The sequence below is a fragment of the Sycon ciliatum genome, chromosome 2 (assembly GCF_964019385.1).
Source record: "Sycon ciliatum chromosome 2, ocSycCili1.1, whole genome shotgun sequence".
Lineage (NCBI taxonomy): Eukaryota > Metazoa > Porifera > Calcarea > Leucosolenida > Sycettidae > Sycon > Sycon ciliatum.
In genome coordinates, this window is record NC_088644.1 from 18,690,756 (window position 1) to 18,705,559 (window position 14,804).

At 46.9% G+C, this 14,804-nt stretch overlaps 2 long non-coding RNA genes across 2 annotated transcripts; one reads left to right on the top strand and one right to left on the bottom strand.

Annotated features, from left to right (window-relative positions):
- Positions 1 to 581: 581 nt before the first annotated feature.
- On the bottom strand, positions 582 to 1,548 carry LOC135810781 (uncharacterized). Its single transcript, XR_010552387.1, has 3 exons — positions 1,337 to 1,548; positions 1,062 to 1,147; positions 582 to 881 (listed from the first exon to the last, which is right to left on the bottom strand). It is a non-coding gene; the product is annotated as an uncharacterized LOC135810781 (long non-coding RNA).
- Positions 1,549 to 7,522: 5,974 nt separating this feature from the next.
- LOC135810993 (uncharacterized) lies at positions 7,523 to 13,147 on the top strand. The gene is made up of 3 exons (XR_010552482.1): positions 7,523 to 7,609; positions 12,732 to 12,780; positions 13,098 to 13,147. It is a non-coding gene; the product is annotated as an uncharacterized LOC135810993 (long non-coding RNA).
- Positions 13,148 to 14,804: the final 1,657 nt, after the last annotated feature.

A 14,804-nucleotide genomic window follows, 5' to 3' on the forward strand; every position in this document is an offset into this window, starting at 1 on the left:
CTCATGAAAAGCAGATAAAGAAAAGCATAAAATGATAAAAAGCAAACATTTAGCACATTTTACAGGCTCCTGATTTCGGTTGATCTATGTCATTATCCTAACTACTGTCATGCACCTGGAAATCTGGTCGGAGGTCAAGCGGCCCAGGACGCTGGCCATGAAGCCGAGAGTACGCATACGAACAATATAATTATACACTGCATGCAACGTTCTGTACACACTGAGGGCGCCGGCCCTGGTCATTCGACCGGATTTCCAGGACCACGACAGGAGATACGGAACCATAAACACCAAGCAATAGCAGGCGGAATCATACCCCCCCCCCCCCCACACACACACACACACAACACAAGACCTACATAAGCTGTATGGACAGATAGGTCCCAAGGTGGAGCAACAAACCGTCGCTAGGTTTCTGAAACAGCGCCACGATATAATCGAACAAATCTCTTTTTTTATGAGAGGCAATACCAGCAGTGCGAAGTGAGTTGTAAGAGCGCACATCCTGTGCTGTCTTCCCAAATGGAAATAGATAGGTTTGAGTGGAAACTCATAAAAAAACTACAGGTTCATGGCCCAGATCCTATTAATTATATTTTGGCGTCGATGCCAGAAATGCAAAATGCAGCTAGGAAGGAGCAGTGAAAACACGGACAAAGGCATTGTAGTAAAACTGATCCAACATGGGTACTGTACCTGAACGAAAGGAGAGCACCCCTTCCAGCGATGGATACCTGGAGTTCCAAAGGTTCTGGCCGCAAAACATCCGGACGGTACGACAGCGTAGCAGGTGTTTGTGACCGACAAGGTGATATGAGTGGCGCACCCGCAGGGCAATCCCAGTGTCCGCAATAGCTAGCGGTACACAGCAACATGTTTTCCTACAAAACAACAGAAATAACGCTTGTTAGTAGATAATCGTGTGCTTGTTGAACTGCTAGTTGGCAAGAGTGAAGGAGAAAGTGGAGGTGCATCCTATTCACGATTCAATAAGGTGGTCAACTAGGACACCAGAATCCCCTTACGACATAAGAATGATAGTCAACAAAGGAAATTCTTACCTCTTGGGAAATGTAAAAAGATGCAGCCAGAAGTGTGCCGCCGTCGCACCGCGCATGCGCATCAAGCCTCTTGATACACTCCTTGGCTGCAAAGAAAAAGAGAAAGACAACAGAAGACAGGGCTGAATCATCACAGGACAGTGTTTTACATTTACTGCGGACCCACACGAAGACGCCACATGTTGTTATGCGGGCAGGAGTGTTCCTGTAAAGCGCAAAGATGGTTCGCGAGGAATACACAACACGTGGTGAAAGAGATGAAGGCCAAAATTTACCTTCTTCGCTCCCCGTGGCGCTCCAGTTGAGAAACCTGCACACGATAGTCGGAATCCTTCAAAAATAAGCCTATCGACTACATCTTATCTTTGCTCTGTACACACCTATCAAATGCTGGCCGGCTTTACAGTGTCTCGGGTTAGCCTCAAAGAAAGCAAACGGAGAAGAAGGACATTACGTGCTTCCTTCCAAACAACAACGAATAATGAAACATGTTCTTGATCTACAAGGAAAAAGTAATATTAGTTAGTAAGTTGATTCAACCCGGCCTCGCTGGCGAGCGGATGCAGCTGCTAGCATTCTTCGAGCGTGAACTTACTTTGACCTTACACCATACGATTCTCGGAAGCCGTCCAACGGCCCTTGCCCAGTCCGTGCGCCAGTTCAGAAAAAGTCGTCTAAAAGTTGCACTTTTATTTTCCAGATTTGCCAGATTTCGCAGTTTTCTCAAGATATCGCGAGACGAATACTCAATGGCGTCACCTTCGTCGTCCTTTGGTTTACGTCTCCCGTGAGTTCTTCGTCTCAGATCGTTGTCGAAATCCAACCTAATAGTTGTTCTCTGCCCTAAGTTTTGTCCGTGGCGACAACAAATAACGAGAAGTTGAGTTCTCGCTCGTCGCTTGCGTTTTCGTTATGTCGCTGATATTTTGGTTGAACATGCTATAATTTCGTGCCGTTGGTTTGTACAAGGGTTTCGCTATTTCCTGCTTATTTAATTAGAAAGAGATATTAGCCAACAGTGTATCCTCCAATTTTGGCTTGTGCAAAAAATCCGACAGCGGTGATACCAACCGTTTCGTCAACACTGTATTTTTGACACATTTTGACACACACATGTCTTCAATTGGTGGACTTATGAACGACCGACAGAATCGTTCAAGGGGTCCTAGTATTCTGCGATGTACCAGCCAGACCATTGTATCCGTAGACCACGAATTTACAGACAACACGAACCCCAACAGGTTGCTGGAGCTCCAAACACAAACCCTCGTACATCAATGCATGTGCCTATACTTGTATGTACAACAGCAACAATATCAAGCCAAATACAGTACTGAGGTGGGAAAGAAATATAAATAATTCATGCAGAGAGGCTAGGATGACACTACAAACACAGCACCAGAGCCAATGCAGAATTGAAGTGAAAAAATTGCATCTGCGGATGGCCAGGATACGGTGCTACTATTTACAGAACAACCGCCACAAGCTATGACCAAGAGTACATAAACCAGAGTGTGCAACTGTGCATATCAGATCTGAAACAGCGCAGTTCGTGCACTACGTCACCCTGATGAGATCAGCCAAGCCGCGACTTGCGTACAGCTCAAATTTTCATGTTTCATAGCCCGGAAATCAGCCAAGTTTGCTTGATTTTTAGACGTCCTGTTTCAGGATTTCGGTGTTTTGTGTGACTGTGTACGCTGCGTACATCCACCGACAAGTAAAGTCACCAGGCTATGCGTCTCAAAAAACCGAAATCAGGACAAACTCAGTGAACTGCACCACCGCGACTGGTTACGCAACTTTTCACCGTACCTATGGCTTACCATGCCGTCAGAAATGACGTAGTGCACGAATTACGCTCCCACAGGAACCATCCCGAGTTGCACACTCTGGTTTATGTACTCTTGCTATGACACATAAAGTCTCGTACCTTCATTCACGGCGGACGCATGGAGCAAAGAATACGTTTACCATACACCCGTACATACATGCACACGTGAATTGACACGTGTTCATGCGCTTTTTTCAACAGACCCACACACGTCTGCATGTACATGCAAACGCACAGACATGTACACGTACATACGTGCACGAACATACACACCCATAAACATGCACACACACACACACGCGCACATCCGCTAAAGTATGGGAGCATATGTGCACAAAGCATCACGTGATTGCATTCACAAGTTTATACAAGACAGCCAGGTAATGAATGCATACTTGTAGTTGTGTGGTAGCTGCTACAACAGATGGAGCATTGGCTAAATATTGCAATAAGGAGAGTGCTATGATAGTCATGCAAAGGTTCTGCTGTTATCAACGAAGTGCACGCCTCTCGTGCTAAGTTCAAGATCCATTGTACTCTTCTTTGCAACATACTTCGTGCAGCTTGCATCCAATCGTAGGCATCACGAGTCAAGGCAGCAGCCACATGGACCAGTAAGATTCACTGATATTGAGGATTTGGACCAGGGTGCTGTTCCGATCAAACTTGCAAGAACACCTTGTTGAGCTGGGTCTTCCCCACTGGCACAGCCACCTTGTGTGGCCCTACCATTAGTGGTCTCTGCCCGTTGCCTTCATTTCATTGGTAGGGTTGTGTTTGACGAAAAGCCCACTTGACTGCCTTCCAGCATATAGCTTTCAAATGTAAATGTGATGTATTGATATCACAGACATGCTGACGTTTGGTACATGCCTCAAGGCTAGTCAATAGAATTGATAGTCATACATCACTTCAAGCTAGGACCACTCCAGTGGGAGAAATGAGGTGATCCACTGTTGTCCGCTGGAAGCGTTTGACCCTGTTGATCATGGTGATATCTACATAGGCATCAATACACAGCCGGAAAGTGAAGTGTGCACACACAGACGCACACGCACACACACACACACACACACACACACACACAGACACACACAGACACACACGCACACATACACACACACACACATACCAAGCAGCATAGCACCACAATTTCCACAGCCCTAAAGCAGCAAGTATCGCCCCCCAAGCATGTGTATGCACAGAGTACATGATTATGCCACAAGGGATTTTTTTAATATTTGAATGCAGGTGCACAGGCCCTGGGTCATTGGCATTGGTCATGGGTTTCATATTCATGTCCTAACTATAAATTGATAAGTCAATAATAATTTTGCTCTTCTGTTTCATGCATTGTGTGTAAAATACCAATATACAGGCAAATTGTACTAAAGTACCATACAGCTCTGCATCAATTTTGCCAATGCTGTTGATTGTACATTGTTCACAATCGCTGCAATCGCTGCCATTTCTCATAAATAATATTGTCATGCAGTATAGTTACGAAATACACCGCCAGGATGCCACAATACAAAGATGGCTACATTCTTTCAACCAACATGCAATTATTGCAAAAAAATAAATATTTCCATAATTTCGTGCCGTTGGTTTGTACACAATTTCAGGGCTAAAATAACCTTACCCTGTCATGGCGATATCTCTGAGGAGTTGAATTCACCTAGTCTCCCTTGTGCAAAAAATTCCCTCGTGGTGCTGCCAGCTGCAATGTAATGGCAACCCAGAATAGGGTGAAAATCGAAAACGATAAATTCCTCGCCTCCCGTCCATCCAACTGCGCTGGTTGCATCAAGTACGATGATTAGAAGACGAGTGGCATCCGACTAACGACTGGCAACATATAAGGCTTCCTTCTTCAAGAAATTTTCTTGAAGAAGGAAGCCTTCATTTCACCGACTGGCCTCGAGGTAGGCAACAAATCGACCAACAATTTACTGACCGGCGTCGTCATCTTTCCCTGCATAACGTCTGCATGTATGGTTCCCGCGCAGAAAATAAAAATCGGGCCAAAACAGGGTCTGGCGCACGGACTGTGCCCGTGGCAGTCTAGCAGTGCTAGCCGCGTGGTCTACCACTGTACCAGTAACAATACAACCGCTTCATCGTGTAAAGCACTCGCTAATGCATGGAAAAGGACATCGCGGTCTGGTGTGAACTTTGAAATGGGCCAATCAGCTACTCACACGTAGTTAGCACGTGGCACGGTGACTTCTGTACAGAGCTAGAGAATTCCACCAGACAACGACAATCACCTGGTTGGGAAGTAATTGCTCGTCTGCTAGCATTAGATGCAGCCTAGCCTACGGACACTCAAACTAGTAGCACTAGACGTAGATCTACTCAGAAGATTCTAGACTGCGCGAACAGCAGGCAGTGCGCCGGCAGATTCGGCTCGGACAGACGTCCGTAGATCTTCACACCTCGACCCGATCGACCGAGCCGCAATCGCTGGCTCATCAAAACGCAAACCACGCAGGGGTCCGCTAGCACACGAAGGAACGAAAATCAGTCGTGACCTGCTCTCGAAGAAGGAATACTAATGCAATACGGTTATGAGTCGTACATATAATTATGTTTATTGAAGACTCAAGTATGGATACGTCGACGAGTTCATCAAAACTCGCCACAGCTTCGATACATCCATGCATCTCGATCTCTGGACGGAATACAGCAGCACAATGCATTAATGGAAGGCGGCTTTCACAGAAAAACCATGCCACGCGCTTTGCAGCTCATACGCTAGGCTTCCTAAACTGCTCGGCCACACCTGCGAAACTAGGATATTGCGACGTCGGCGGTAATATCCGAAAAAAAAGATGGCTGCTCCTCAGGTTGGAACTCGCGCTGCCGACACTTGACTGACTGAGGACTGCCGTCCGAAGCTAGGCCCCGGTGTAATATGCCCGAAACTTTGCCGAAAATGCTTTTGGGAAATTCTCGTAAACCTTGCCGAAAATGCTCCCATACCTTGCCGAAAATGCTCGGAAATGCTCACTTTTTTGTAATCCTCAGCACACGCCGTCAAAACCAGGGAGTCAGAAAATACTCAATAAGACTTAACTAAGAGGCTTGCTCGAGTTGCCATGGGAAACAATTCATAAACTACTCAACAAGAAGCTAACCCACGGAATGCGGAAGTGACGTTCTTGTTTGGGAAGTTTTTCTTCTCTCAATCTTGATACACAACGGCCAAGTGCTCCGTTTCCCCCAAAATGCTGCATCAGCAGCCCAAATAATTGCTGGGTTTGCGGATTGTACCGAAAATGCTAAAAAAAATGCCGGCATATTACACGGGGCCTATCCGAAGCACACGAGAAGCACGTCGAACCTTGCAATCGGTAAACCGGCACAAACCACCACTCCTGCTCAATAAACTATCCCTGTGGGAATTTGCCGACAAATTCTCGAAAACGGGCGCAATAAATTGCGGCAGAAAACAACAACAAAATGCGGCGAAAAGTGCCGAACTTGCCAGGAGCTTGCGGAATTATTGGCAGAAAATTGCAGATTTGGGCCAAATCACGAAATTTGCTGCATCCTTAGAATCGCTATTTTGTGTGCTGTGCAAATAACCTACATACCGTATTATCTCTAATACGGAGGATTAGCAAGACGAAATTCGCGTTCGCGTTCGCAAACATTTTTCAGTTCGCGAACTGGATAGCGAACTTTCGCATTTTTCGTTCGGAAAAGTAGTCGGAACACGAATCGCGGATTCGTGTCAGGGCAGTCATAAATTTACCACGCTGTACTGTCTGTACACAATGTCCGTCGTGTCAACGTCATGCGCATGTGCGAATTCTGTTTGCTAATCCTTCTCATAACGCGAATTCCGTCACTGACTGTTCGACTTTCCTTGGAGAGTGAACGCGAACGCGAATTTCGTCTTGCTAATCCTCCGTAATATAAGCACAGTCTCCAATAATAGCACATCAGCAATGATGGCCAGATTTGGCTTATCAAACGTCTCTGCTTCCGCAAAATTTAGTGCGTCTTCCGTCACAACCTCAAACAACTCACGATCCATAATAATTATCATTCTTCTCAGCCGCATCCATGGCAGCGTCATCACCTTCAGACGGGTCCGAGGGATTGGGGGCAGTTTCCATGGTTTCAGGAGAGGCAAAAGTACAGTAGTAGATTCTACGCGCAAGTCGCTGCACCTGAAACCACACAATGACATGTGTGACTGTGAGTGTGAGCAGCTACTGTACTCTGTAGGCATCACTCCGATTGATCCGGAGGTAACCTGGTAACGGAATGGCAATGACGTCGTTAGCCACTGTGCCAGTACAAGAACGGTGCATGCAGCAGGTTCTTCGGAACATGGCAAGGTCACAAGGATGATAGGAAACTCGTTTCGTCTTTACTTCAGTGACGAACGCAAAGACTTGGTCTCTCTCTCTCTCTTTCGGGTAAGCCGTGAAAGCGTCTCATCTTGCGAACACCAGCTGCTTATTCAGTTTGCCAGGAAAGCTGATGGGAATTCTTGTAGAGTGTGATGCATCTGCTGCAGCGTTTACTTGGCCCGCCAGACATATCCATTATTATTATTTTTGTTTCTTTGCGATTTTCGGTGTTGTTTACACATTGCTCTCAGAATGGTCACCGACGCGACGCCATCCCTCTCTCAATCGCAGCTGAAGCTCACAGCTCCGTTATTAGGAGACAGGAGAAGTAAAGGAGTGACAGTACGGTGAGTGCAAGCTGAGACACTCGGCACGCTAGAGAGGTTAAGCTGCACGCTATTTTCGACGTGACGCGAAAGTTCCTATCGCGATATTTGGCTCGCGCGTTAGAAAACAACGCGAGAGAGCTACCACTCACGTCGAAAGTAGGCATTAGCTATAATAGAGAGGCTAAGATGCACGGTATTTCCGACGTGACGCGCTATTACACGTCAAATTTGGCGTAGAACTCCAAATTTCGACTTGAGCTGCAGGTCACTCGCGTTGTTTTTCGACGCTCGTGCCAAATAACGCGAGCTGAACTTTCGCATCATGTCTGACGTGACGCACAATTTCACGTCAAATCTGGCGTAAAACTCCAATTTTCGACGCTAGCTGCAGGACACTCGTGTTGTTTTCCAACGCGCGTGCCAAATAACGCGAGCTGACCTTTCGCGTCATATCGTAAATAACGTGCATCTTAACCTCTTTAGCACGCATCACGTAAATGTACGTGATCCTGGATGCTACCGGTCCACGGATCACGTACATATACGTGATACGATCTACATCACGTCGTACAGTTGTTTTGGCTTCCGTGTAGTAGTACCAGGCCTGTACCGTGGTCACGCGGAGCTAGGCCTGTTCAGGAGACGTATCACGACAAGTACACGTGGAGTTCGCCACGTATCACGGCAAGAGTAGGTCGCGCAGTGCGGAAATAAATTAGAAATAAATTTGTTGACAATTTGTTGACATTTTCAACCATGGCACGACGTAGATACAGCGCAGAGGAGATCGACCAAGTTTTAGAGCAGGTCACGCTGAGTTTGGATAGCGATAATGAGCCAACTGTCTCTGACAGCGATTTTTCGTCGGCAGATGAGTCTGTGTCTTCATCTCCTGAACGAAGTGCGTCGCCAGAAATTGGCGATGCTGCTGACGATGTTGAGGGGATGGAGAGCACGGAAGCAGCAGCAACAGGTGGTACGGAGGACACCAGTGCTGGCGACGAGGCCATGTCCTTGAAGTCGCATGTGGAAGCTGTCGAGGTTCTAGCTGCAGGTGACGATGGAAGCGAAGGTGAGTTGGGTGGTGCATTTACAATTTGAAAATTTCACTAATTTTGAATTTTGAAATTTCAAATATTCATGCATTGTTGCATGCTGTTGACTATATTTTTGCAAAGGTGGGCTAACTTAGTGGTATTTTGAATTGCAGATATTTTTGTGCCCGTTCTAGCATGTCACTGTTGATGTTATGGACACCAAGTACTGCAGTACAAATAAATATGCAACAGATATGTGAATTGATACTGAAATACACAATTTCTGCACATTGTGATTACATGCATCCAGGCATATGGGTGAAGCAGAGTATTGCACCTACCGCACTGCCATTCACTGGCAACTCCGGTCTCCAAATGCCGCTTCCAGACGATCCAACTCCACTTGACTACCTGAAATTGTTCTTCAACGAAGATTTCTTTGAGTATCTTGTGACGGAAACCAATCGCTATGCACGCGCATTTATTGATGCCAACCTGCATACTCTGCCGGCTCGCAGTTTTGCCCGCTCGTGGAAGCCAGTTGTTGTTGGAGAGATGAAAGTTTTCCTGGGACTCTACCTCAACATGGGCATTGTCAACAAGCCGGAGATTGACCAGTACTGGGCAACTGACCCTGTGATAGCCACACCATTCTACAACCGCACCATGAGCCGCGAGCGTTTTACATCAATTCTCAATTTCCTTCACTTTGCCAACAACGATGAAGTTGACGAATCTGACAAATTGACCAAGATCCGGCCCTTGGTGACTTTCCTCCAAAACCGTTTTCAGCAAGTGTATGTGCCGAAGGAGTGGGTGTGCATTGACGAGGAGCTGGTGGCATGGAAGGGCTGTATTTCATTCCGCCAGTACGTTCCATCGAAACGAGCACGGTTCGGAATGAAGATATACGCCCTGTGTGAGGACAGCGGTTATCTCCACAATTTTATCATTTACACGGGCAAAGACAACGACACTTTCAGCCCGGACACGGTGAAGAAGCTTGGAGTGCCTGGTGCCGTTGTCGACAAGCTGATGGACCCGCTACTCGGCAAGGGCTACAAGCTCTTCGTTGACAACTGGTACTCCAGCGTGCCACTTGCTACTCACTTGGCTGAGCACAACACCGGCGTCTGCGGCACTGTTCGCAAGAACAGGACTGGCCTTCCAAAGCAGGTGGCAAAGCACAAGGGCCTCCAGAAAGGCCAGTTCCTGTATCGCTGTGGCGGTGGCATGATTTTCATCAAGCTACATGACACGAAAGAGGTACATTTCCTCTCCACGCTCCACACAGCCACGGTCAGTGCAACTGGCAAGCGCGATCTCCAGCGCCGGCCGGTACGGAAGCTTGATTTGGTGCAGGATTACAATAAGAAGATGGGTGGTGTGGACAAAAACGACGGGATGATTTCGGTGTACACCGCTGCTCGGAAAACCAGAAAATGGTATAAAAAACTGGCCACGCACCTGATGGAGCAGGCCCTGCTAAACGCATACTATCTGCACAAGATGAAGGTGAAGATGTCGCATTATGACTTGGTGAAAGCAGCCATCAAGAGTTTGATAGCAGAGGGCAAGTTGGAAATCACAGAGCACACCACAGCTGTGGCTGCTGCAGCCGGTACCGCAAAGCCACTCGACACTCACTTTCTACGGCTCATCCCAGCGACTGCCAAGAAGGAGAAGCTGCAGAAGATGTGTGTGTTCTGCTATGCCAACGGGAAACGCCGAGATGTGCGGCAGATGTGTGCTGATTGCCCGAAGAACCCAGGGTATTGCCTTGAGTGCTTCGAGACATCGCACCGAGGAAAATAGCTGTTCCACAATTGCCGAGTGGTTCCTAAACGCAAATTTGTTCGAGTTTGCGGACATGTAGTTTGTCCTAAACCGATGTAAATATGTACATATAGAGGGTGAACCATGAGTATACATTATATATTTTATCATTCTGACTAGCAGTTGTTGATACCTGTAGCTAGAAGCGATACTGCATGCAGTAAACCCTGTAATAGCTGTCCTGCTTTTATAGATGTGCTGGAAATACGTAAATTTGCTGCGCTGATTTGCATTGAAATCTGTGCAATAGGGTATGTTCACACTGACTTTACTGCTGAAATAAGTCATCACAATGATAAATGCACATTGTTAGGTGAAATTCACAAGCTAGAATCGAATTTTAGAAAAAAGTGAAATTTAATGAAAAACGGCCCGCGGGCCGGGTACAAACCCCTGCCGTGCTGAAGAGGTTAACCGTTGTTTCCGATGTAACGGGCAATTTCACGTCAAATTTGGCTAAAAAAGATGACATGATGACAACTTTCACACCAAGGTTCAACTCTAGTTCAACTAGAGTGACAGGAGTGCACCCAAAAAAGGTCCAAACAGGCTGTAAGTTGTACCCTGCAGGTGCTAGGCTGGCACGGCGACCAGGTGACTGGTGTACGCAGGAGCACGTGACCTCTTGTTCAACCATGTTCGATTGGGAATAAAGGAGGAACACTGCATTGCAGCATTCTCGGACCAAAACCAGTCGACTCAGCGTCCAAAAGACTCTAACATATGGGCCAATCGCGGTCATCCGTGCTTTTATAAGAACGAAATGGCGCTTTTAGTGAAATTTTGCATACAAATCCCCATCTAGTAGGGCGCAGTCACCCAGTTTCGGTGGAAGTGCGCGAGTTCGATTGTGAATAAAGTAGGAAGGGAGCGTCTCAGCTTCCTCGGACCAAGACCATTCGACTCAGCACCCCAAAGACTACAACTGGTGAAATTTTGATTTTAGCCTTAACTTCCCCTTTAACCCTTATCCGTCCGACAAAATCGCTGCGAAGGCCAAAATTGCAATTTCACGACATATTAATAATTATTTTTACCTTCAAATTATCATAACTTTAGTCTCCATTGGCCGAATTCCAGGATCTTATGCTTTCTGGAAAGGTCCTTCCGCGACGAATGCACAGAGCCCACATTCAACATCTATAAAGCCACAAGTCAAGCGCCGCCACTTGCCAAACTTGCCCCAGCGCCAGATCTGCGGGCAGAATCCAAATTGTCTCGCCATTTCACTCTCCTCCATCGCTGGACTTTGAATTTTTGTGTACGGAACACTTTTTTGGTTTTACGTCATGAGCATGTGCTTGGTGACGTAACTGTCATGCAAAAAAAGAAAAATCTGACTTTGAAATGTTCACGAGCGCAGAAAAATCGCAATTTCCGTGAATTTACTTTCGGCAGACAATTTCGTTGCAAGGGAGCGTCGTAGCTCTTCGGCGATTGTTCGAGACGATAGCATGGTGTTTTCTAACGGCGATAGACCCCGTGGAATTTGGTCAAGAAATGACTGAGATATGATGGGTTTACTGATCGACGGATAGTCGTAGATTTTTGACTGGTCGGACGGATAAAACTCCAATTTTCGAAGTGAGCTGCAGGTCATTCGCGTCGTTTTTCGACGCTCGAGCCAAATACTGTGAGCTCAACTTTTGCGTCACCTCAAAATAATGTGCAGCTTAGCCTCTCTATTAGCTGCGCACGTCATTTGAGGCGTGACGGGCAATTTCACGGCAAATGGGTCCAAATTTGGTGGAACACACCAAATTTCGAGGTGAGATGCAGTTCTCTCGCTTGATAGGGTCCAAAGAACACTAATTGTACTTCTAAAATTATTGAAATTCGAATGACTCCGCAACCGTGACATTGGCTAGCCGTATGCAGTGTGTTGGCTAAGAAGGTGGTGAAGAATATTGAGAGAAGAGGCGAGCTAGCAAGGCGGCCTTCTCTACACCACGTGTAGCCGTCAAAGTCCATTTCACAGATCGGGAATCGGAGCGCCGGGCTTAGAAAGATTGCATATTTGTTTGGCTCTTCGCCACAACTTCTGTCCGCCACGGCCTTCCTCAACACCGGCCGACATGTTAGCATAATTGCAAGAATTCACGGTGGTTGACCCTGCTTTGATTGCCTTGAGCTCCAAGTGCGGAAGCACGGGCAAAAAACCCAAACTTAGAGGTAGGTTATTTTCAGTTTTAAGCCACCCTGGGCAGGTCATTTATAACAATGTGTGTCATTTCTGTTGTGCACTACCCTTTGTGTGGCTATTTCAGGAATTCACGGTGCTCACTGTCCGTGTTGCACATGTGAATAGTCGGAAAGGTGAGAAATGGTGAATTTTTGACTGTTGGTGCGCAACTGTTCCTTTCAATGTACGTGTGTGTAAATGAGCCCAGCTGCAATGTGAGTGCAAGAATTGCTTAGATTTTTGGTATGTTAGTAAGCCGCTTGCACTTGTGTGAAGTTGCCCAGGATATTTGACCCTGCTGTAACTGGCTTGAGTCCCAAGTCCGGAAGCACGGACAAAAAGCCCCAAACTTGGAGATAGGATATTATCAGGGTTCAGCAGCCCTGGGCAGGTCGTTTATGACAATGTGTGTCATTTCTGTTGTGCATTACCCTTTGTGTGCCTATTGCAGCTATTCGTGACGGTCACTGTCCATGTTGCAGCTGGGAATAGTCGGAAAGGTGAGAAATGTTGAACTTTTGACCATTTGTGTGCACCTGTTCTTTTCAATGTACCTGTGGGGAAATAGGGCCAGCTGCAATATGGGTGCAGGAATTGTTTAGATTTTTGGTTTGCTAGTAGGCGGCTTGTACTCGTAGGCAGTGCCCCAGAAAATTTGACCTTCCTGTAACTGGCCTGAGTTCCAAGTCCGAATGTACGGGCAAAAAGCCCGAAATTTTCAGGGTTCAGCAGCCCTGGGCAGGTCGACATTGACACCTGTGTCATTGCTGTCGTGCACTACCCTTTGTGTGCGTATTGCAGGAATTCACGGTGGTCACTGTCCATGTTGCAGCTGTGAATAGTCGGAAAGGTGAGAAATGGTGAATTTTTGACCATTTGTGCACACCTGTTCATTTCAATGTACCTGTGGGTAAATGTGCCCAGCTGCAATGTGGGTGCTGGAATTGCTTAGATTTTTGGTTTGCTAGTAGGCCGGTTGCACTCGTAGGCAGTGCCAAAGGAAATTTGACCCTGCCGTAACTGGCTTGAGTTCCAGCTGCGGATGTACGGGCAATATGCCCCAAACTTGGAGATAGGTGGATTACAGGGTTCAGGAGCCCTGGGCAGGTCGTTTACGACAATGTGTGTCATTTCTGTCGTTTCACTACGCTTTGTGTGCCTATTGCAGGAATTCACGGTGGTCACTGTCCATGTTGCAGCTGTGAATAGTCGGAAAGGTGAGAAATGGTGAATTTTTGACCATTTGTGCACACCTGTTCATTTCAATGTACCTGTGGGTAAATGGGCCCAGCTGCAATGTGGGTGCTGGAATTGCTTACATGTTTGGTTTGCAAGTAGGCTGCTTGCACTCGTAGGCAATGCCCCAGGAAATTTGACCCTGCCGTAACTGGCTTGAGTTCCAGCTCCGGATGTACGGGCAAAATGCCCCAAACTAGGTGTATGTTATTTTCAGCTTTCAGCAGCCCTGGGCGGGTCGTTTATGACGATGTGTGTCATTTCTTGTAAGCACTACGCTTTGTGTGCCTATTGCAGGAATTCACGGTGGTCACTGTCCATGTTGCAGCTGTGAATAGCCAGAAAGGTGAGAAATGGTGAATTTTTGACCATTTGTGCACAACTGTTCTTTTCAATGTACCTGTGAGTAAATGGGCCCAGCTGCAATGTGGGTGCTGGAATTGCTTAGATGTTTGGTTTGCAAGTAGGCCGCTTGCACTCGTAGGCAGTGCCCCAGGAAATTTGACCCTGCCGTAACTGGCTTGAGTTCCAGCTCCGGATGTACGGGCAAAATGTCACAAATTTGGAGATAGGTGATTTGCAGGGTTCAGGAGCCCTCGGCAGGTCGTTTATGGCAATGTGTGTCATTTCTGTTGTGGACTACCCGTTGTGTTCCTATGACAGGAATTCACGGTGGTCACTGTCCATGTTGCAGCTGTGAATAGTCGGAAAGGGGAGAAATGGTGAATTTTTGACGATTTGTGCACACCTGTTCATTTCAATGTACCTGTGGGTAAATGGGCCCAGCTGCAATGTGGGTGATAAAATTACTTAGATTTTTGGTTTGCTAGTAGACCGCTTGCACTTGTGGGCAGTGCCCCAGGAAATTTGACCCTGCCGTAACTGGCTTGAGTTCCAGCTCCGGATGTATGGGCAAAATGTC